The sequence below is a fragment of the Mustela lutreola genome, chromosome 1 (genome assembly GCF_030435805.1).
Source record: "Mustela lutreola isolate mMusLut2 chromosome 1, mMusLut2.pri, whole genome shotgun sequence".
NCBI lineage: Eukaryota > Metazoa > Chordata > Mammalia > Carnivora > Mustelidae > Mustela > Mustela lutreola.
Genome location: NC_081290.1, coordinates 222,746,298 through 222,769,363, shown reverse-complemented (window position 1 = coordinate 222,769,363; position 23,066 = coordinate 222,746,298). Strand labels below are relative to the sequence as shown.

Here is a 23,066-nt window from a genome sequence, read left to right as displayed (position 1 = left end):
CATCCCTCTGTCCGAAAGGCCCCAATAGCCATGCTCAGGAGCCGTGCATTCTGGGAATCGTAGTCTTCTAAAGGCTTGGTGGGACACCGAGGCCACCGCGGGAACTACAATGCCCAAAATGCGCCAAGATCAGACGCGCCCAGAGTGGGCCAAAGAAGCGAAGGGGTCTCGGGCGCCATGTTAGGAGTACCGGGAACAGTCCGCGGAGCCTGGCCGAGGTTTTAGGCAGCGCGCGAGCCGAATGGTGGTGCGGTGGGGACGGTGAGGTGGAGCATAAACGGGTTGGAGAGCCTAGGGCCCAAACCTGGGGACCCGGGAGCGGACGCGGCAACTGGGGACAAATTGTAGGGTGGGTCCGGCTGGAGGCAGTATCCAGAGGCAGTATCCAGAGGCCCACTGGGCCTCGGCCTTAAGGTCCAGCAGGTTGTATAGACACCCTATCCGTTCTCGTCCTTTTTCTTATTAAGGGATTGAGGGAATCTGTTTACTTCTGAGCCCAGAGCATCACTTAGGCTGACTAATAGGATCCTCGGAAGCGTTGGCGTCTTGTTTGGGCTGCGGGGACCCTGGACGGCGACCCTTCTCACTTCGGTCTGAAAAGCCAGCTTCCACCCACGGAGTTGGGTTATTCCTCCTAATTTTTTTTTTTTTAATCTTTTTGTCACTTATATTCCAGCCTTCCTTACCCCTCCGCAAGGTTTCGTACCCTCACTGGTTTTTCATAAAGGAATGATTTGCCAGAAGGGTCCAAAGAAATCAGTGTTGACACGAGTAACTAAGCTGGAAGGGGACGGTGCTGTGGCGCCCCGGTTAAGAAAAGATTAAGAGAGGTCTAAGGGAGTATCTCCCGGTTTAAAATGCCAGGGATATTATTGACGATAGCCCTATGGACAGCTGGCGGTCGGTTTCGAAGTAACGTGGGGTCTTGGATAAACTTAAGAGTGTATGCTAAAATATTGAGAAGATAGGATGTTCATTAGCATGGACCACCAACTTACTTTAAAAATAAAGTTAGTGTTAAAAAAAAATAAAAATAGAGTTAATGTTAATTTGTGGTACTCCATATATACGATTACCTTAAGTAATTTTTTTTTAACTAACTGAAACCAGAGTCCCTGGTCTTCAAGTTACCTTGGACAGTATCAAATGAACTGTATTTTTTTTTTCCAATTGTGTTACTAAAACAATGCTGTGTGTTTGTTCTTTTTCAGAGTCTGTCTACACTATGAAAGATGGAAAATTTCTTCCTGAGGGTGTCTGAAGGGTTAAAAATACGATACATATTTTGTTTTTCTCCACAGTTATTCGGAAAACAAAATTATTAACTTGTTACTTTGGGTCATTAAGGATATGCCTTTCGTCTCTCTGTTAGTAGTTAGTAATATTACAGCTGATGGATGGATTCTCCTATCTGGAGAAGCTAGGCAGAGTGATTAAAAATAATAAAACATGGTAGAAATAGTCTTTCAGATGTATACAAATGATAACTACAAAAACTTAGAAGAATCATCTTCTGTCCTGTTTCTGGGAACAAGTCACAAGATGAAAGGCTTTGTTTCATTTTTAACAGAGGTAACATGTGTTAGTCTCATTTATCTGTGCAGTACAACAATGGGAAAGGCTCATACAAATATTTCTCTTATTCAGAACCACCTTCTTTTCAAATAATCATGGTAAGTATAGGAAAGGGAATGAAATGTTTGCTGTTTTCTTTCAGACCTTCAGTATAACTGTAGAAGTGTTTTGCATTTAACAGAGAGAAAACAGTGGACAGCTTTGCATTTAGCTTAGTTTCAAACTCTTTTTTAATTATTTTTAGGGATTGGTGGTTCACTGGTATGTCTTGTTTTACAAACCTGTAGTGAATCTTGTTCATGGTGTAAAATATTTCTTTATATAAGCAGTAACCTGCATCTGATTACCTGTGGAAGACAGATTTTTGGGAGTGAGGGCAGATTGCTTACAAATCTCGTAGGTGAGAAACTAGACCTATATAATGCAGTGATTTCTATAATTTATAATTTGTCATATGTTTGGGTAGTTTGGAGTTATTCCAGGTTTATATCCAGTGGACATCTAATTAATGAAATAAAACATCTAATTTTTTTTTTTAAAGTTCAGTGATTTAACCTTTAACTTTTAGGGCCGAAATTGTGCATTCTTCCTTAGAAATTTTATTTACCAAGTTAATATTTAAGGAGTTGGTGATACCAGCTTCTAAAAGAATAACCTTAGTGTCCCAGAGAAAACACTGGGTTAGGAAAACTGAAAAGTGGGATTAAGAATGCCTTTAGGGTATAAAGCAACTTACGTTCTTTTCATCTAAGAAAAGAATTAGGGTGTTGGTTTGTATTACAATTATAGGTAGCTCATTAAAGTGTATTGAGTCATTTGCTCTTCCAGCAATTTTTTCAACAGTGTTGTGTCAGGATCACCTCTAAAAATATTTAACTATCGTTCACTCATCCCTGTTGAATTATTCTGCCAGGTTGGGACCATTTATTCTCTATTTTCAAAACTGAGTGAATGTACAGGGGTAGGGTACAGTTGTCCTCTACATCCTGTATTTGTGTTTATTGTGGTGGATTACACTAATAACAAAAGTTTAGGCAAAGATTTTAGTTTCACAACTAATTATACCCACAAATGAATTCTGAAAATGTATAGATGAGGAAATGATTTGTACATCAGTTTGTACATTGGTGAGGAGGTGGGAGAGATTTCAGTTTAGCCTTATGAGTACTGTGATATCTGACTTACCTAGATATTTCTGAGACTGAGAGTTTAGCATGATACCAAGAAAGTCGTGATAAGAGACACCTACCCAAGTAAGAGCTCATGCTATCACAAGATTATGGTAAAGCTATTCAAAAATGTAAAAGAATCAAGTACCTAGAAGCAATAAGGTACTAGGATTTTCTGAAAATACTTTTTTTTTTTCAATAACTCCTCTCCTTGCCCTGAATCCTAAATTTTTTAAATTATTGATGTTATCTTAGTATTCTTGATATTTAGGTAAATGATATGCAGTGGAGCGTCTTTTTAGCCCCAAATCCTTTGATTCAGTACTGAATTTGTCTGTGGTCTCTGCTTTGAAAATCCTTTAACATTATGTCATGTATGTCTGCTAAAGAAAAAATACAAGATCCAAGAGGACAAGCATTTGAAATGATTAAAGCAGCCCTATCATTCAGGCCCTTAATGGATCCATCTTTAGAGGACCAGAGCCCTCTTGGATGTGGAATATGAAGACTGACTTTAGTATTTTGAGGAATGTTGGCCTGGATTCTGCTGCTTCAGTTTGAAATCTAAAGTGGCTTGCTCAGTTTCACAGCCATTCATAATCTTCTAAGCCTCATTGATAATAGCAGCCTCTGTAAGGATGTTAGTAAAGATTAAACAAAATAATCTATGTAAAGCACTTAGCAAAGGACTTTGAAACATGTAAATTGTGGATTTTTTTTTAACAGTTGGGTAGACTACTTTTTTATTGGCTGTTTTTAAAAATTAGCCACAGAGTAGTTAGAGCCCCAAGGACAAGGATTAATTTAGATATATTCTTCCAACAGTTAAGTCAAATTTGTGTGACCAAGTTCCTAACAAAATACAGTTCCATTTCTTCCTTTCATATGGTGATACAGGGCTACAATCTTTTTCAGCCCATACTACTAAAGTTAATGTAAAATGCCTGTTACTGAGTTATGTTCCTAAGAGATGATAGTTGTGCTTGAGTGACTAAAAAGTTTAAAAAATTTAAAGTTTAAATTAAAAGTTAAGGACACCTGGGTGGCTCAGTGGGTTAAGCCCCTGCCTTCGGCTCAGGTCATGATCTCAGGGTCCTGGGATCGAGTCCCGTATTGGGCTCTCTGCTCCATGGGGAGCCTGCTTCCTCCTCTCTCTCTGCCTGCCTCTCTGCCTACTTGTGATCTCTCTCTGTCAAATAAATAAATAAAATCTTTTAAAAAAAAAATTAAAAGTTAAAAAAATTAAAAGTTTAAAAAATTACATAGTAACAATTTCATTGTTAAACACTTGTATACATATGTAGCTTGAAGAAGTCCCAAGTCAATTATGAAAATCAGGTTCTGTCTTCATTGAGAATCACTGTATTGTATTCCCTTAAAGAAAATGATTTGCTGACTTATGAAAAATGTTAGAATTGTTTCATATCTTAAAGTTCTAAAGTAATGCTTTTTCTATTCCAAGCTATGAAATTTGAGAGAACAGCTCTATTGTCTGCCCTTTTGTATCTCTTTTCCAAAATAGAATTAATTTTTTTACCTATCAGAAATGAAATGTCAGTAACCCAAAGGTGATATAGACCCAGTAGTTAAATTTAAAATTACTCTAACCTGATCAGAGTTGAGACTTAAAGGGGAAGAAAACATTTTTACCAAAAGGTATCTTTTCAGACTCACCTTAGATTAAGTTAGATATTTTCTAGTGTACATTCTTAGTAGTGAAAACAAATAAGCATGAGGTGCAGAGTTTAGCAATTGGACTTTCTCTAGGGGAGATCTTCACTCATTCTGCAAACTTTAATCCTTATTTTCCACTTTGACTTAATATTCAGGAAACTAAAATGTATGTTTTCTAGTCTTAGTTGATGCATTGTGTTTGTAACAAATTGGCATAATTTTAGCTGCTGGATTTTATAGGCCACTGAAGGTAAATGCAGTAAATATCCCCGGGTCAGCATTTAAAATATAAATGTCCATAGTTAATGATTAACCCGAAAAATGAGCCCTGTTTATCCTATGATTCTGTTTTTTTAATTTTTAATAGAGTAATAATGTTATTTGCAGTTAACTTTTATGTTACCACTTCTGCAACTGCTTTATTTCATCCTGTGTTTGGGTAATTGTAGCACTAGAAGGTATTTCTTTGTAAGAGTTTAAGTATGTGAAGATGAATTTAATCAAATATAAATGTTTACGAATATAAAGCCTTTTAAGGAAACTGCAGAGATGTGCAGTTGTAAGCAGTTATGCAAGTGGGCACGTACTTAAAATTCTTAACTTGATATAGAGGCTTTTGAGGATGCTGTGTGGATTTGAACTTGATATAAAGGGTTAATCCTCAATGAGTTGTATCTTAAAACCTTTTAGGGGGCACCTGGGTGGCTCAGTGGGTTAAAGCCTCTGCCTTCGGCTCGGGTCATGATCCCAAGTCCTGGGATCGAGCCCCAAGTCGGGCTCTCTGCTCAGCCTTCCTCTCTCTCTGCCTGCCTCTCTGCCTATTTGTCATCTCTGCCTGTCAAATAAGTAAATAAAATCTTAAAAAAAAAAAAAAAAAACCTTTTAGGAAATGTTCATCAGTTACCCCCTTAACACCTTAACAGTCCTGATTTGATGAATTTAGCACATAGGTGTTTATCAAATTGAGTAGCTTGGGGACTTGTTTGAGCTACTTCACCACCAGAAGATAAAAATTAGCAGCTGTAATCTTTGATATAACCTAAGTGACAATTTTTTTTCAACACATTGAGCAAAAAACCTCAGATTTCCTCCTTCCTTATTATCCTCTTGCTGTAGACTTTTAGTCATTAGTATGGTATCAAGTGGGATCTTATAGTTTCTATGTAATTGTCCCCATCGAACTGGCTGGTGTTTATTCTCTTAGTCAATGTCAGTATATTTAGAGTGACTTTGTGTCTCATAGTATTTTATATACAAGACAAAAATAGAGAAAAGCTTTAATTTTTTAAAGTTTTGACACAGGATGAAATAAAGCAGTTGCAGAAGTGGTAACATAAAAGTTAACTGCAAATAACATTGACATACTTAGTAGAGCACTTACATTGTGATTGCTATATTGAAACTAAATAGCATCTTACGTAAGTGTAGTGATAAATAACCTTTACCAGTCTTCTGCTATTTCTGTGGAATACTTGAGTAATAATAGTATGGTGCATTTACTCTGTTTCAACAATTGTGAATGTGGTGAAAGTTAAGTGCTAATTTTTGGTAATGAATTTTACGTTTATCACCTTTTGAATTTGACAGTCTCAATGCAAGAATGTTCATTCCAGGTTTGCTTTGTTTACTCTTTGTGTATTTAATGCTGGGCATTATGCTTGTTTCAAGTTTCAGCTCCATGACCCGTTTTCAATATTCATGTTTGTGTGTCTTTCCAAAATTGTTTGCTTCTTTGTTTCCTGCTGGTCCTGAGATAGTTTATGAGCAGTTTTTGTTGCTTTTCATGTTGCTATGTAGTCGCCTAAAATGGGTTGCTGGGTTTTCTCATTTTCCAGATAAACTCAACTATTCTCTTTCACATTGCTGGGACCTGTTTGGCATTTGTTGGGAGTTCTGGGTTGCTTGTAATGGAAAAGTTGAAAAATTGAGTACGAAGATGCCAGATTTCAGGGGCTTGGGAGTGAATGAATGGGAGTGGGGCAAAAAGTAGGTCTGAATTTAGATAACTTTTATAAAGTTTGGCTGTGGAAGAGGCAAGAAATAATGGGAAATAACAAGAGGGTATGTGGGAACAAAAGAGGGTTTTTACTTAAATCTTCCTATTTAGAGGCCAAAATCACACTCTTACTTCAGAGCAGTTTGATCATTTCTCAAAGGAATTAAGACTTAGAATTCTGTGATGCCCCAAATTAGGCGAGGGGAAAAGTGGAAGAGCTCTGAAGTACTTAGGTAATTTTTTCTATGTATGTTCCAAACTTTACATTTGATTATATTTCCTTTCCATTCTGATCCTGTTCCTGTTTGTGTTCCTTCTAGGCTTTTGTGGCTGCCTATTTAACCAAACTTCTGCTGGAAGAATAGTGCACTTTTATGACCATTCCAGAAAAGCATAGCAATGACCAAGGGCCTAGGTTTCCTTTGAGAAATTACTGGTCCTAAAAGGGTGGTGTTTGCCCTTTATACCAATATCATCAATAGTTACCAACCAAACCTGCCTGGGATCCTCACAACCACTATTAGAGAAAACTACTCATTTGACCAGGAGATTAAACTTGAACAAAACTTGTCTGTTCTTGCCTGGCTATGATTACCAAGACACATTACCTCAAGAAGTCTGAGAAGGATTCTTTTAATTACTTCTGTGAGAAAGGTATGATTGTAGAAACATTCAAAAATGCATAAGAGGAAAAGTAACATCTTACAGCTATAGAACCCTCAATAAAAAGTGGAAAATCCAGTTCTGACAGTTACGATTTTCCATTGCTTGAATTCACTGTCATTAGCTAACAATTTAAATGAGTTGCTGTTTCCCTCCAGAGGTTTAACTGGCAAAATAAATCGAAAGACATCAGCAAAAGAAGGGAATAGCTAAGACAGGTAAGGATTCAGTATAATAAAAAATATCAAAGGAAATAGGTTATTACTAGGTCCTGACACTGACTCACTGTGTCCAAATGTGATTTTATTTACTTTGATGAGTTAGGCACCAGAAGAAATAACTTAATATTTCTAAGAAAAGACACTTGTGGCTACCAATTGAATTACTCTCTGTTACAAGTTACATTTTGAACTACAATGCATTGTGCAAGGCTCTACACCCAACATGACTCCCCAGGTTAGCTAACATTTGATACATCAAGCTAATAACCTATTTCTGACAAATGTAAGCCTATGCAGCACTCTTCTACCACTTCCAACTGAAGGGAGAGAAAGGCATGAAAACATATTTACTGTAATGATTTATGGGACCAAAGTTCTATCCAGATTCAGAAACCTCTGGTACTCCTGCTTACTATCAAGTTAATGCAAGTAATTATTATTAATATTAAGAATACCTACCTGGGCGCCTGGGTGGCTCAGTGGGTTGGGCTGCTGCCTTCGGCTCGGGTCCTGATCTCAGGGTCCTGGGATCGAGTCCCGCATCGGGCTCTCTGCTCAGCAGGGAGCCTGCTTCCTCCTCTCTCTGCCTGCCTCTCTGCCTACTTGTGATCTCTCTCTGTCAAATAAATAAATAAAATCTTTAAGAGGAAAAAAAAAAAAAAAAAGAATACCTACCTGCTCAGTAGTCTTAAGATAGAAGGTAGACATTACATAGGCTGTTCATTTATGTGCCTGAATCCATTCTGGTTTTCAGTAAACTAAGTAGCAACTTGAAACCCATTGTACCTTGAGATAACCCTAAACTTCTGAAATATGCCTTGGTATATGTTGAATTCACTTAAAATGCACTTAATACGGCACTTGAGTGGTTCAGTTGGTTAAATATTTGCCTTTGGCATGGGTTGTGATCCCAGGGTACTGGGAGCAAGTCCCATGTTGGGTTCCCTGCTCAGGGAGCCTGCTTCTCCTCATCCTCCCTGCTGGTGCTTTCTCTCTCACTATCACTGTCGCTCTCAAATAAACTCTTGACCTAAAACAAAACAAAACAAAAAAGCCAGATGGATTTAATAGTTCACAGGTAACTGAAAAGTAACTTCCAGTACTACTGGCCAAAATATGCTGTTAAAATACTTATGAATTAGTTGAGATCAAAGAACTACAGCCTATTTGTGTATATAGAAATTATATAAATATATATAATGTATAATATGAGTATGTCATATGTATAAAAAACTATACCATATATATATATATATATATATATATCCTGATGCAAGACTTGATCCCAGCCTGTGCTGTTGTGTGTGTGTGTCTTGCATCAGGCTCCCTGCTAGGCAGGGAGTCTGCTTGTCCCTCTACCCCTCCTGCCTGCTCAAGACCTCTCTCGAGCTCTTGCCCTCTCAAATTAAAAAACCTTAAAAAAGATTGACAAGGAGGGGCACCTGGGTGGCTCAGTGGATTAAGCAGCTGCCTTTCGGCTCAGGTCATGATCTTGGGGTCCTGGGATCAAGTCCCGCATCGGGCTCTCTGCTCAGTGGGGAGCCTGCTTCCTTCTATCTCCCTTTCTGCCTGCCTCTCCGTCTGCTTGTGATCTCTCTCTCTGTCAAATAAATAAATAGAATCTTAAAAAAAAAAAAAAAAAAAAAGATTGACAAGGAAGTATTACCTAAAAACCATTTTCAGAGTTTGGTCTGCCAATACCTGAAGTGACTTCAGGTTTTATGTCCCACTTGAATGTCAGTCAAAAAAATTCCAAAGGCATAGCTTGAAATACTGTGAACTCAGGCCTGAGTTCTGGATTCTGGTCTGATAATTAGTAACTAAGGTGTCAGCCTAGGCAAATTAACTTTGAATCTGGGGGGTTTTGGTTTTTTGTTGTTGTTGTTGTTTTTTAAGATTTTATTTATTTGAGAGCACGAGCCCGGGAAGAGGGAAAAGCAGACTCCCTGCTGAGAGGGAACCCCTCCCCCAAAACCTCAGGGCTGGATCCCAGGACCCCAGGGTTATGACCTGAGCCGAAGGCAGACACTTAACTGAGCCACCCAGGCACTCCCTGAACCTGTTTATGTTTTAAAATGTGGTAGCATTTAACAACATCAAATACATGGTTTTCTGTGATATTCTGTGGTTTGATGTACAGGCTTCCAGCATCAGAATCAGATACACACAAAAAATGCAGATTCTGGCCTACATACACTGCTTAAAAATCTGAGATCGGAGATCTTCATTTTTTTTTTTTTTTAAAGAATATTTATTTTAGAATGTGTGTAGTGTATGAGTGTATGAGGGGAGGGGCAGAGGGAGAAGGAGAGAGTCTTAAGCAGACCCCTGAGTTCAAGACCTGAGCTAACACCAAGAGCTGGATGCATAACTGATTGTGCCACTTAGGTGTCCCTGGGGACCTGGATTTTAAATAAATTCATCAGATGATTTCTCTACCTGATCTTACTTGAAAGCACAAAGTGAAATAATTTGCCAGTTACTTCTAAGAGTGGGTCCCTCTTTTTTTTTTTTTTTTTTAAGACTCTTTATTTGACAGAGATCACAAGCAGACAGTGAGGGGGAAAGCAGGCTCCCCACTGAGCAGAGAACCTGATGCAGGGCTTGATCCCAGAACCCTGACATGACCTGAGCCAAAGGCAGAGGCTCAACCCACTGAGCTACCCAGGAGCCCCAAGCCCCCTCTTGTTTTGTGTTCCTAACTCCTCTTTCCTTCATGCTCAATAGCTCTTATTCCTGCTGTTATTCCAAGACACAGATGCCAAGATTTTAAAAGTACTTCTGCATACATATATTCAGTGAAAAATCAAACTCAACCACTTGGACAAGTATTGCTTAATTAAGGTGTGTAATACAGAGAAATAAATTATATCTTCATCTAAAGCATTTGACAAATTAAGCCCTATAGTATTCTATTATAGACATTCAAAGTATCAATATTTGGGGACACAGTTTCAATCCTAAATCAGTTTCTTTGATTCTGTAAGTATGTATTAATTACCAAGTTAAATGCCCTAGAGATACAAAAGGTGACTACAACCCTCTAAACATTAGAGTCTTGATGTTTTTAATGTTACAGACCCCTTGTCAAGGTAGTTAAATCCATGGGCCACTTTTCCCAAAAAAAAAAAAGTGTTTTAAGGTATAAAGTACAGTATATCTGATTACAAAAGGAGCCAGTGATAATGAAATAGTTACCAAAAATTTTATATAGAAATTTATATGTTTTATTAACTCATTAACAAGATTTAACAGTAGCTCTCATCTGTAATTTCAACAGTGGTGAACATAAATGATATTTCAAGTTGTTTGCAGGAATTATATGAAAACATAGTTCAACTGAACTATAAAAAATTATTTCTTCCTACTGTGAATCTGTGGCCTGTGTTCAAATTTTATTAGGAGTTACTGAAGATAGAGATGCAGTTTTTCCCATCTAAATTCATGGACACACTGAAAATTCTATTAAGAACCCTGGTTGGGGACACCTGGGTGGCTCAGTGGTTAGAGCCTCTGCCTTTGGCTCGTCATGATGCAGGGTGCTGGGATCGAGCCCCACATCGGGCTCTCTGCTAGGCAAGGAGCCTGCTTCCCTGCCTCTCTCTTCCTCTCTCTGCCTACTTGTGATCTCTCTCTCTCAAATAAATAAATAAAATCTTAAAAAAAAAAAATCTCCCTCATCTTAAAACTAAAAACAATAATAAAAGAACCCTAGTTAAACTGTTTAGTAATAGGAACTTTTTCATGTATCCAGGGCCTAAGTAAGATCTATGTAGGCACTGAAAAACTTGTGATGCCTCCTTACCTCATAAAATTCAAAATAAAAATACTTACACCCCAAAGTAGATTTAAAGAAGTTCTGTTTCTCCTGGTAAAGACTCTCATGCTTTTTAGAAAGTCCTAAGTTATATCTGAAGAAGTACTAAAGTACTCCATTTGTTTTATGTGGATGAACAGGAGAGGCTGCAGTTGTGTGAAAGTATGGGTTTAGTATCTAAGATTGTATCTACTACACTTGGTATATAGAAAGGGCTCAATAGCAGTAAAATAAAGTGAAAGATCTTTTCCATAAGGGGTTGGCACAGTTTGGGAGAACATTAAGGTATAACAAGTGTGGAATACTGTAATAGGGACCAGATAGATGCTCATTTCTCTATAAATGAACAGCTTAGAGGGGTTGTTTGTAACCCAAGTGATCTCACTTGTAGATAAATTGAGTTGCGCTACTATCCTCAAGTGATCCTACTAGTGTGTAAGCTCCATGCGGGTAGGATTTTTGTTTTATTCATTGTATTTCCAAAAATTGGGGAAATTGCCTGCCACACTCAACTAATCTGCTCACCTGATCAGCCTCAGATTGTGTACTTCCATTTATCTAGATGCTGCTGAAACATTTAAGCATTAACGTACCACAAACTAGAAATTAAAAATAGCTCTTCCTTAGACATTCAGTAAGTGAATAAAGAGAGATATTTTCTCAGCAGAAAGTTAATAAATGCTGTGGTAAGTACAAGTTTACCTACCATTTCCATTCAGCACTCCAAGAGGATAGGAATTGCCATTTTAAAATTAAGACACTGCCCAGAGTTATTCATTAACTAGTAGAGGACTTGGAAAACAATATGCAGTCAGTTTCCAGACCGAAGTATCTTCTCTCCCATTTGGCCAAGACACAAAGGTGGTCTTAACCCCCCACATTTCACAAAGAGGAAAAATCATGTGAAACAGAACGGGTAGCAAAACAAGTTTCATAGCTATTTAAGCACATCTTTAAAAGTTCTTATTTAGAAATATATTTTTTAAACTAAATACAGATCGTATACTCTATGCTGAAGTCATTTTTCTACCCTCCAAGAAAAGCATTGGACGTTTCAGAGGTTTGTGTTGGTACTTTACAGGTAAAGGAGTTTTCCAAATTCCTATTCTTCCCACCTACCATGGGTGGGTATGTTTTCACATAGCTTGTTTAGAAGGCAGTAAAACAGTTTAGACAAAAGCATCATTGTTTGGACTAAGAAAAAGTGAAGAGTGACTCCAAAGTCCTTTTGAGTCACACAGGGAGAACAAGACCAATATCTAAATTAGCATGTGATACAGAAGCAACCATGTTGGTCAATCCCTAACTTGAAGAAGTTAAACAGGACTTCATGTTTTAGATGAAGAAAGTGAATAGCTGGGAAATAAAACCTGGCCTGACCTGTATTAATGTGAAGCCATTTATAGGTTTTACCATTGTTACTAGGCATGAACATATATTGACTTCACTGCAGAAGTACTGACCACAGTGTGCTGCCCTGGACCCTGCTGCAGACGTTTCATAACATGGTGTATGGACCTTACTGCCATTCTATGTTTTTAATTTATTAAAAAGATTTTATTTATTTATTTGACAGATCACAAGTAGGCAGAAGGAGAGGGAGCAACAGGCTCCCCACTGAGCAGAGAGCCTGATGTGGGACTCGATCCCAAGACCCTGAGATCATGACCTGAGCTGAAGGCAGATGCTTAACCAACTGAGCCACCCAGGTGCCCTCAAGCATCCTTTTAAACTTGTAGTACTTGTATGGGTCACGTGACAGTTTATATCTTGAAAATAATTATAAATAACTGCATCATTTATTGACTTGGAAAGGGTAAAATCAGTGACTAGTTGTAGGCCAATGGGGGATTAGAAACTCAGCTTTAATATTCACAGTGCTCCTTCAAAGCTAATTAAAATGTCTAGGGAACAGCTTGATTCTATCTTCTAACTCTCTTTCCCTTTTATTTTTTTATTTTTTAGCAACTTCAACAACCTTAGTCTTTTCATGCAAATAAGCATTGTCTCCTTTCCTTTTAACACAACACTGCAAAACGACTAGCTCATAAACCATTCAGACGTTATTGCTGTTAGTAGGTAACATGCTATTCTGCCTGGTACCTACACAGTTGGCATGCAACAATTGTTTAATGGATAAGACAGTTGTTAAAATTTTGACAGATTGCTTAGTCCTGTGAGCAAGCACTGACTTACATCACCCCTTATCACCTGATGTTTTTGTGACAGATTTTCTATGAGTGAACTGTTTGAGACATGAAGGAAATAAAACATTCATTAATTGATAATCTCCCCCACTCCTACCTGGACACAAGACTGAATTTGGGAGTCCTTGATTCCCAGTATATCATAACATCATAACTTATAGCCTGAAAGAAAGAGAGAGGGCCATGGTATTTGAGAATAAAATCTTATTTATTTATACCTGAGCTTTATGTCATGATGCTTAATGCCATGACCATTAAGCCATTCCTATAACACTTAAGTGTATCTTCTAAAGGAAGCCTGTGAAATGTCTCCAGAATGACTTGAGTTTTGGGAGGGGGGGGGGGGTTGTTTGTTTTAAGTAAGCTCTAGGCCCAATGTGGGGCTGTAACTTATGACCTGAGATCAAGAGTCTCACACTCTACTAACGGAGCCAGCCAGTTACCCCAGAATGACTTGATTTTTAGTGGAATTAATTATTATTTTCTTTTGGGACCTGATTCTTTCTGGTGAAACAGATTCCAAAATGATGTAATTTGTCAAAGACTGTTTCATCTTCAGTATCTTTAAAAAAAAAAAAATGCAATTAGGTAAAGCATTTTTAAATAGACTGCCTCCATCTGATCCATTTTCTTGTTACCCGGTAATGTTTTTCATCAGCAGCCACAGCTCTGAAAGGACGTTAAAGAGTCTCTTGTTACAAACTTCAGCACTTATGTTCATAATAGAACATTAAGATAGATTGAAGGCTCCCATAATTAGCCTACACTCAGTCTTTTCCTACCTTTTGCCCTCTGATTTCCTACTTATATTTTTGTAGTAACTGTGTTGAGGGTACATGACCACTAAATTGTATGTTTCTTTGAGAGCAGGAACTATACCATATTTAATTTCACATTTCTTTGTGTGCTTAAAACGGGACTTTTATTTCTTCAGCAAATATTCACTGAGTATCCACTAGGTGTCAGATATACTAGGTAGATTCTAGGGACATCAAGATAACTAAGTACAGACATGCTCTTGGGAATCTGTCTTAAGCGGGAGAGGTGGCAAAAGATATTTGTAAGCCAAACAAAAACAACAACCCCTGCAGTGTAATATGATGTTATAGTGGAATAGGCTATTTCCTCATTTAAGAGGACTTAAAAAAATCATTTCCAAAAATATCTCCCCGATAAGCTTGCCTCAGTTACTAAGTTTCCACCATTATTGCATTGTGATTGCCTCTGGGCAGGAAAACTAAGGGGCATCAATGGCTGTGGAATTAATTTTTCCTCTTTTTAAAATCTTTTTGTTAATTTTACATACAGTAAGATTCATTTTTTATATATAATTTCTTGAGTTTTGACAAATACATGGAAGTCCTGTAATCACCACCACAACCAAGATACAGAACAGTTCCATCGCCTCAAAAAGTTCTTTTGTACTACCCCTTTTAAAATTTTATGTATTTCATTATTTTGGTACAATTGTTTTTCAAAAGGTAAGGTTTGGCTGTTTCATGTACATCTTTTCCTTATCAAAAATGTATGTCTTTGGGTTAAGACAGTACCGCTTCTAATAAGCCTCTGGAGAAATACAGATATCCAAAGAAGGATATCCAAAACCTTACACCATTTAAGTCATCTGCACTTTAGTTGGTAGATCATGCTGTTGAAAAGAATTAGGATTCAGAAAAGGTAAACAATGTATGTGGTGTGTGTATGTTAGATTAGTAAGAGGATAGTAGTTGTGGTAGAGGAGGAGATTAGGGCCTGACAGTGGAACAGCATGCATAGAAGGATAAGAGTAGCATGTTTTTGAATAGTGTAAGGTCCCTGGGTTCTCAAAGATACAAGGGGCACAAAAGAAGGGATGAGTCCTGAAGAGGGGTAGACTTCATGTAAAGATTAGTCAGTCTGTTGTTATCTGGAACTACTGTCCTGGGATTCTAGAACTGGCTCTGCCAGTAATTCATTCTTGAAAAGTCACTTTCGTTTTTCTGGGACTCAATTTAATCATCTACAAAAAACAATTGGAATAAGTATACTCTCAAGCCTATTTGAGTATATTCTCAAGTTTATTCCAACCCAGGTGAAACTTTTGGGTATGTGTGTCTGAGGGGAGTGGTGAGTTTCTGTCGCATTTTAACTGGAGAGGCGTATCTGTAGATAATGATAACCAAACTTTAACAATTATTAAGATCCTTTAAAATGTCATGTAGTTGATATCAGAAGCTGCAAAGCAAAGTTATTACTGATCTCTTTGGGGCTCCATTGATCTAGCTTTCTGGCCCTTAGTCTTCTCATTTGTAGAATAACTAGATACATGTTCCTTGCAGTTTCACATTTTATGAAAGTGAAACCTATTAAAACTTACCAGTGTTATTTCTTTTCTCATTTCCTCTGTACCTATTCTGATTTTACTTTTTTAAGTTATTAGTCACTATTCATTTAGCACTTCTGTGTGCCAGAATTTGTAATGTAGTGTATTTCACCTATGTTATTTAAGAAATTTTACAGTGCTGCTGTCCTTTGTAAGTGTACAAGTATGGGAAACTCACACCATGCCTCCTACCCCCATCCAGGATAACATATTCCTACAACAAGATCTCATTTTAGTGAATATTAAAACTAGCATTGGAGAGGGGAAGAAGGAAGGAAGATGTGTGTGGCTTTCAATTGGTAAGTGAAGGGAAAAGAACTGAGTTGAGGACGTACTGTGTGCTAGGTACCTTATATGTGCCTATCTTCTTTAGGTCATTGTTAAAGGCAGACAGGAAGGGAGCCTATTTATCTTGGTAACAAAAGGGAAAAAATTCTTTCATCCCACAAGTCATTGGAATTATTCAGAATATAAATTTTTTCGTGTCATTCTCTCCTATGAGGGCACAGACAACATAATTCTTCTACATAATGTTTGGCAAATATTTATGAAATGAATAGGCTTTTTTCTCCTGTCCTTGGAGCAGAGGTCCTTTGGGTCCATGGACCTCTAAGAATTTTATAAAAGCTACGGACCCACCAAGTATGTCTCCTCTCCTACTACACAAACACAACAAAATAAAAAATAGTCAACTCCCTCTCCTTGCCCTAAGTCACTCCACATATGTATTTGTGCAAAATCCATGATTTTGGAATCTTTTCCACCTTTCTGTGATTTATTCGTGTGTCCCAGGTTAAGAACTCAGTTCTAGAAACATCTCTGGGTATCTAGACAGCCTAGGAGCTTAATTCCATTAACTTGTAATGCTTATAGAGCTGTCATCCTTTATTGGTCCTTTTCAGGTTTGAGAAAATTGCACCATGCCTCTTGACTGTTCGTTTTGTTTTGTTTTTTTCTATGAGCAGAAATTATATCCAACTTGCTCTTTGGTTCATTAATACGTGCTACAACCAAAGAACAGCATTATATTTTTAAGGGTTTTGGAGTAGGAATTGTTTAATTTTACAGATGAAGAAATTAAGGTTTGTCCCAAGTTTATTATATGTGAGTATCATATCTCTGGCTTTCTAAATGGAATGATTCCCCTTCTTCCCTCCCTCCCTCCCTTCCTTCCTCCCTCCCTCCTTCCTTTCTTCCTTCTCATTCAGAAACCCACTTAAAGTATTGTTAGGCCAGTGTCCTCATCTGTGAAATTTTATCTGGGTAGAGAAAGATGTTGAAAAAAAAAATGACCTTGTTTCATAATGGAAGACGATGACCTATAAAACAAATATTCTAAGTAATTCCAAATACGGTATGAGAACCCCCCATAAAGCAGTGAGAAATTGGTTAAAGGAAAACAATGTTGTGTAAACTCTACACTTTTCCAAACACAAGGCCCTTAATTTGTTATAAAATCCAGGGCATACTACAGAGAAGTTATTTGGATGTTTATCTAATCTCCAGTACCTCCTGTGCTCTTACTTGACAGCAAGATGGCATCTCATCCAGGCTTGTGATGGAGGAAAATGGAGTTGTTGATTATTATTATTATTATTATTAAAGTGGAAAAAATAGAGATTTTGTCAATCAGATGGATTAATATTTTAAGCACTTATTATGTGCCAGGAGCTTTTTAATTTCTGGGTGAAGAGTAACAGAGTCCCCATTGTACACTTAACCACAGGGTACATACACAGTTACAGTTAACATTTGAGTGCTTACTGTAAGCAAAAGCATTGCTCCAGCTGCATTTGCATTAATTTCATTCACAGGTTTCTCAGTCTTTGTAATAACTCAGTAAAATACTGTTAACCTTCTCATCACTAACAAGAAAACTGTAGTTTAAAGAGATTAAAGGGCGCCTGGGTGCCTCAGTGGGTTAAGCCTCTGCCTTCTGCTCCGGTCATGATCTCAGGGTTCTGGAATAGAGCCCAGCATCGAGCTCTGCTCAGCAGGGAGCCTTTCCTCCTCTCTGCCTGCCTCTCTACCTACTTGTGATCTCTATCTGTCAAATAAATAAATAAATAAATAAATAAATAGAAAAAATTTTAAGAGATTAGAAATTTACCCATCAATGTTGCAAAGCTGAGACTTTGAACCCTGGTTGATTTGACTCTGAAGTCTGTACTCCATTCCAGAACACTACCAAAGCCTCTAATATATAACCATTAATCTTTACTGTCATTTGCTGTCCATAGTGGGGAGACCATAATGGTGGGATTAAGGGGGAGTTACCCGGCCTTTTCTGAGAGAAGTGGTGCCTTCCCCCACAAACAAGTTTGATGTGGTGAAATCAGGTTAGGAAGATAAAAAAGGTTGAAGAAGGTGGAGGTGGCGTGGTTGAACCTGTTCAGGAACTGATTACATCTGAGCCTCTGGCCCTTTTACCTGCCAGCTGACTCAGAGCTGGCCGATGGGCCAAAGCCCAGGCAGGTTAATTTCATGGGCTGTATACTTCAAAGGATCTGATTCCTGGCACTGCTCTGCACGTTGCTTTTCAGAGGGCAGAGTCTTGTGGGGGAGGGAACAGGATGGCTTCCAGGAAGTGTTTGCAAAAGACCAAGGCAGTGTTTGCTCTAAATCCAAATATATGCAGCTTGTTCTACCGCTGGCAATAAAAAATAAAATAAAATAAAAAATAAAATAAAATAAAAAATAAAATAAAATAAAATAAAAAATAAAATAAAAAAAGATTAGCCCTAAGCATGCCTTAAAATTGGGTACTTAAATCTTAAGTATTCCTCTGCAGTAAATATAGCAATTAAGAATATGAATCCTATGAATACTCAGCCTTTGTATCAACATGGACGGGACTGGAGGAGATTATCTGAGTGAAATAAATCAAGCAGAGAGAGTCAATTATCATATGGTTTCACTTACTTGAGGAGCATAAGGAATAACATGGAAGACATTAGGAGAAGGAAAGGAAAAATGAATTGGGGGAAATAGGAGGGGGAGGCCAACCATGAGAGACTGTGGACTCTGGGAAACAAACCAAGGGTTTTGGAGGGGAGGGGAGTGGTGGGATAGGTAAGCCTGGTTGTTGGTATTAATGTATGGAGCACTGGGTGTGATGGGTGTGATGTATAAATAATGAATTTTGGAACACTTGAAAAAAATAAAAAATTTTTTAAAAAGAATGTAAAAAAAAAAAATGAACCCTAGAGTTAGACCTGAATTTCAATATTGGTTCTACCACTAACCTGTGAATAAATTGATTACTATGCCTTAGTTTTCTCATGTGCAAAATGGGGATTAAGTACCTGCTTTATAGACGTGTTGTGAAGGTTAAAGTGAGTACAAAGTATTGAGTATAAAGCATATATCACAGTACCTGAGACATAGTAAATTCTCTTGAAAAACAATCATTCAGAGAAAATTCATATTTTATAAGAGAATCTCCAGGCTTTAATTCATTTTTCTTTTACTTAAAATACATTTAAAAAGCATCTATTATTGTATTCCATGGCAGGGATAGGGAAAACAAGAACTTTTGTTGAACATGTAAAATAAGCCAAATATATTTTAAAATATATTGTCTCATTTAATGTTCACAGCAACCCTACGAAGTATTTTCCTACCTTATTAATGAGACCTTAGGTTGAGAGAAGTTCAGTAGCATGCCTAAGATTGAATAGTGAGCACTCTGTAACTCCAAAACCTGTGAATAAAATACCCTTTATCCCCACTAGAACATATTATTCAGCAAGCAGTCAGACACATAAACAAATACCTACATTCAAAGTGCTGTTATTGGGGTTTATACTGTGTGCCTGGGAGCAGAAAGCAGGGAAGATGAACTGAGCGGGGATGTGCCTGGGTGGAATAAAGTTCATCTTCTTGACAGGAATAAATAATAATAGTGGGGCTTTGGGCAGGAATGAGATAGGGGGCTTTTGCTAGTGGAGAAGGAATTAAGAGAGGTCTTCCTGGGTCTCCTCAAGTCACATTAAAAGAGGGATTAGCATTATGACAAGCATAATTGCAGCAAATATAATTACAGGCAAAAGAACTGTCTCCAGAAAGACCAGATTATGTTGTTTACTTGATGTAAAATGGTGGGGGTTATATACAAATAATTTCTGTTAGCATCAGAAGTGTCTGTACCTCCTTGGGCTTTGTAATGAACAATAATAGCAACTAACTACATGATCATTAGATACTGGTCACTACTGTTTTCACAGGCCAGAACTTTTTTTTTTTTAAGAGAGGAGGAGAGAAGAGAAGGGGCAGAGGGAGAGAGACTCTTACGTAGTCTCCATGCAGCATGGAGACCAACTCAGTCTAGAGATCATGACCAGAGCCAAAAATCAAAAGTTGGGTGCTTGCCAAACTCAGCCACTCAGGTGCCCGTCACAGACCAGAGCTCTTAACTAGAGAAAGGTGGAAAGGGTTTGTCTAAGCCGCTAATCTCAAATTAAATACACATAATTGGGGCAAATAAGCTAAACTATTTACAAGAATTATTTTAATCTTCATGACATACTAGGTTGGTAGAAGCTAACAAATTTTTCACTAAAACATTTTCCTTTTTTCTCCTGGGCACACAAAAGGACTACATTTCCTGGACTTCCTTACAGCCACATTTTGTTCTGGCCAATGAAAAATGACCAGAGGTGATGAACATCATCTTCAGGTCTGACCCATGAAACTCACCCTTTTAATTCTCCAGGCTCGCTTCCCTCATCTGGGAGAGGATCCAGCAAAACCAGTAGTACAAGAGCCTGTCTTTTCCTCCCCCCTACCTCCGGCCTTTACTGGATTGTGATATGAACCAGAAATAAACTTGTACTGTGTTAGGTCATTGAGATGTGGGGGTTGTTTGTTATAGCAGTTCATGTATCCTAATACAACAAGATCTGACAAGAACCCAGAGAAGGAGAGAGAAATTGTTTACAGTGTCTGGCACATGATACACAATAAAAAAGGTGATTAGCCTCATTAATTTAAGAAGCATGAATGTTACTTTTATGAGAGAGCTTACGAGCAACTATCTAAAAGTCCTCTGGGTAAAGTGGGAGAAAATGTTGGGAATCACTGACAATACACTTTGGTTTCCAAAGCTTTTCACGTATACAATGGGCATACCTTAAGGAATGGACATACCACCCCTGCAATACCTCATACTCTGTAGCCTGCTAAATCAGTAAAGCACATTTCTTTTAAGTTTTATAAAAATATGTGACAAGTACAAATACAATTTTTATTCATACTTGGAATTCTTCCTCCTTTTAAAATTTTTTTTAGGATTGTATTTATTTAGAGAGTGAGAGATCAGGATGGGTCAGAGGGAGAAGCCCAGAGTCTGATGGTCTCAGGACCATGATGTCATCACCTGCGCTGAAATTAAGAGTCGGGTGCTCAACCGACTGAGCCACCCATGTACCTCTCCTTCCTCCATCTTGATGAGTTTTTCCTCATTTATTCAGATCTAAGGGCTAAAATGTGTGTTTTAAATTTCTCAAGTTATTTTTCTCTCAGTAGTTTCCTTTGCTCTAACATGGTTTCTGGCCATTACAGTACTTAGCTGGAACTGTATTTTTAATCTTGAGAAATTGAATTCCTATAATTTGGCCTTGATCACTGAGTGATCTCAATTTTTTTTTTAAAGATTTTATTTATTTATCGGGGTCGGGGGGAGCGAGCACAGGCAGACAGAATGGCATGCAGAGGCAGAGGGAGAAGCAGACTCCCTGCTGAGCAAGGAGCCCGATGTGGGACTCGATCCCAGGACGCTGGGATCATGACCTGAGCCGAAGGCAGCCGCTTAACCAACTGAGCCACCCAGGCATCCCTCAAATTTTTGATGTAGTAACTACTACTGTATTTTCTTCTTCCTCCTTCATACTTACTTGCAAAGTTGATTCCTGTGGAATTGCATGGATTGCTACTTAGGCTCCTGGCTTCACATTTTCTTTATTTCTTCTTGCCTTGGGTGAATCAGAATATTAGCATAGCCTTCTGAGACATTTTGTTGCTACTACCCTTATCATGTTCCTCCCCTCAGTCTTACATTTTCAAAACATTCAGGAGGTAGAGGATTGGTTTTGAAGCCTTAATAAATGTTCAAAGAAGCTATGTGGCTTAGAGGAAGCAAACAGGATTTGCATGCAGACAGACTTGATTTCCATCCCTGACATAACCGCCAACCAGCTCTATATGACATTGGTCAGTTATTCAACTTTTTAAGAGACACAGCTAAAACAGAGATGGTAAAACTCACTTTGCAAAGATGAGTAAGATATGTAAGCTAATTTCACTTTTGAATATGGATACAAAAATCTTAAAATACTAGCAAACCAAACCCAAAATATACCCCATAGCCATTTATTAATATCAAGAATATATGTTTGGTTTAATATTTTTAAAAACAAATGTAGGGGCACCTGGGTAGCTCAGTGGATTAAGCCTCTGCCTTTGGCTCAGGTCATGGTCTCATAGTCCTGGGATTGAGCCTTGCATGGGGCTCTCTGTTCAGTAGGGAGCCTGCTTCCCCCTCTCTCTCTGCCTGCCTCTCTGCCTACGTGTGATCTCTCCCTCTCCCTCTGTCAAATAAATAAAATCTTTTGCAATAAATAAATAAATAGAAACAAATGTAGTTTATACCTTACCTGATTGATGGGATAAGCATAAATGGTCATAACAATAGATGCAGAAAAATTTTTGATAAAATTTAACATCCATTCATAAAAACAAAACTCTTGCCAAACTGGGAGTAGAAGAGAACTTCTTACATTGACAAAGGATATCTATTTAAAAAATTGTGCTTAAAGAAGCAAAAGGTTTCTTAAATTGATAAAGGATAACTTCAAAAAAAGTATATCATACTTAATGGTTAAAGAGAATAACTGAGGCGCCTGAGTGGCTTGGTCAATTAAGTGTTTGACTTGTGATTTCGGCTCAGGTCCTGATCTCGTAGGTTAAACCCTGCATCAGGCTCCATGCTGAGTGGGTAATCTGCTTGAGATTCTCTCTCCCTCTTTCTGCTCCTCTCCCCCACTCTCTCTCTGTCAAATAAATAATTAAAGCAATATGGAAAAAGTATCACTTTGAGGTCAAGAATAAGAGACTTCTTAGATGTTTGTCTGGCTTAGTTTGGTAGGGCATGTGATTCATCATCTTGGAGTTGTGAGTCAAGCCCCACGTTGTGTGTAGAGATTGCTTTTATTCATTTATTTTAAGATTTTAATTTTAAGTAATCTCTACACCCAATGTGGGGCTCAAACTCACAACCCTGAGATCAAGAGTCACACACTCTACCAACTGAGCTAGCCAGGGACCCCAGAGATCACCTTAATAAATAAATAAATAAATAACATAACATAATTAAAAAAAAAAAA

At 37.9% G+C, this 23,066-nt stretch overlaps 1 long non-coding RNA gene across 2 annotated transcripts; it reads left to right on the top strand.

Annotated features, from left to right (window-relative positions):
• The first annotated feature begins 97 nt into the window (after window positions 1-97).
• LOC131840164 (uncharacterized) lies at window positions 98-23,066 on the top strand. 2 transcript variants are annotated; one of them, XR_009357231.1, is made up of 4 exons: window positions 98-261; window positions 1,212-1,673; window positions 6,735-7,068; window positions 12,692-23,066. It is a non-coding gene; the product is annotated as an uncharacterized LOC131840164 (long non-coding RNA). The 2 variants fall into 2 exon arrangements; XR_009357230.1 differs by lacking the exon at window positions 12,692-23,066 and having other exon boundaries at window positions 6,735-7,155.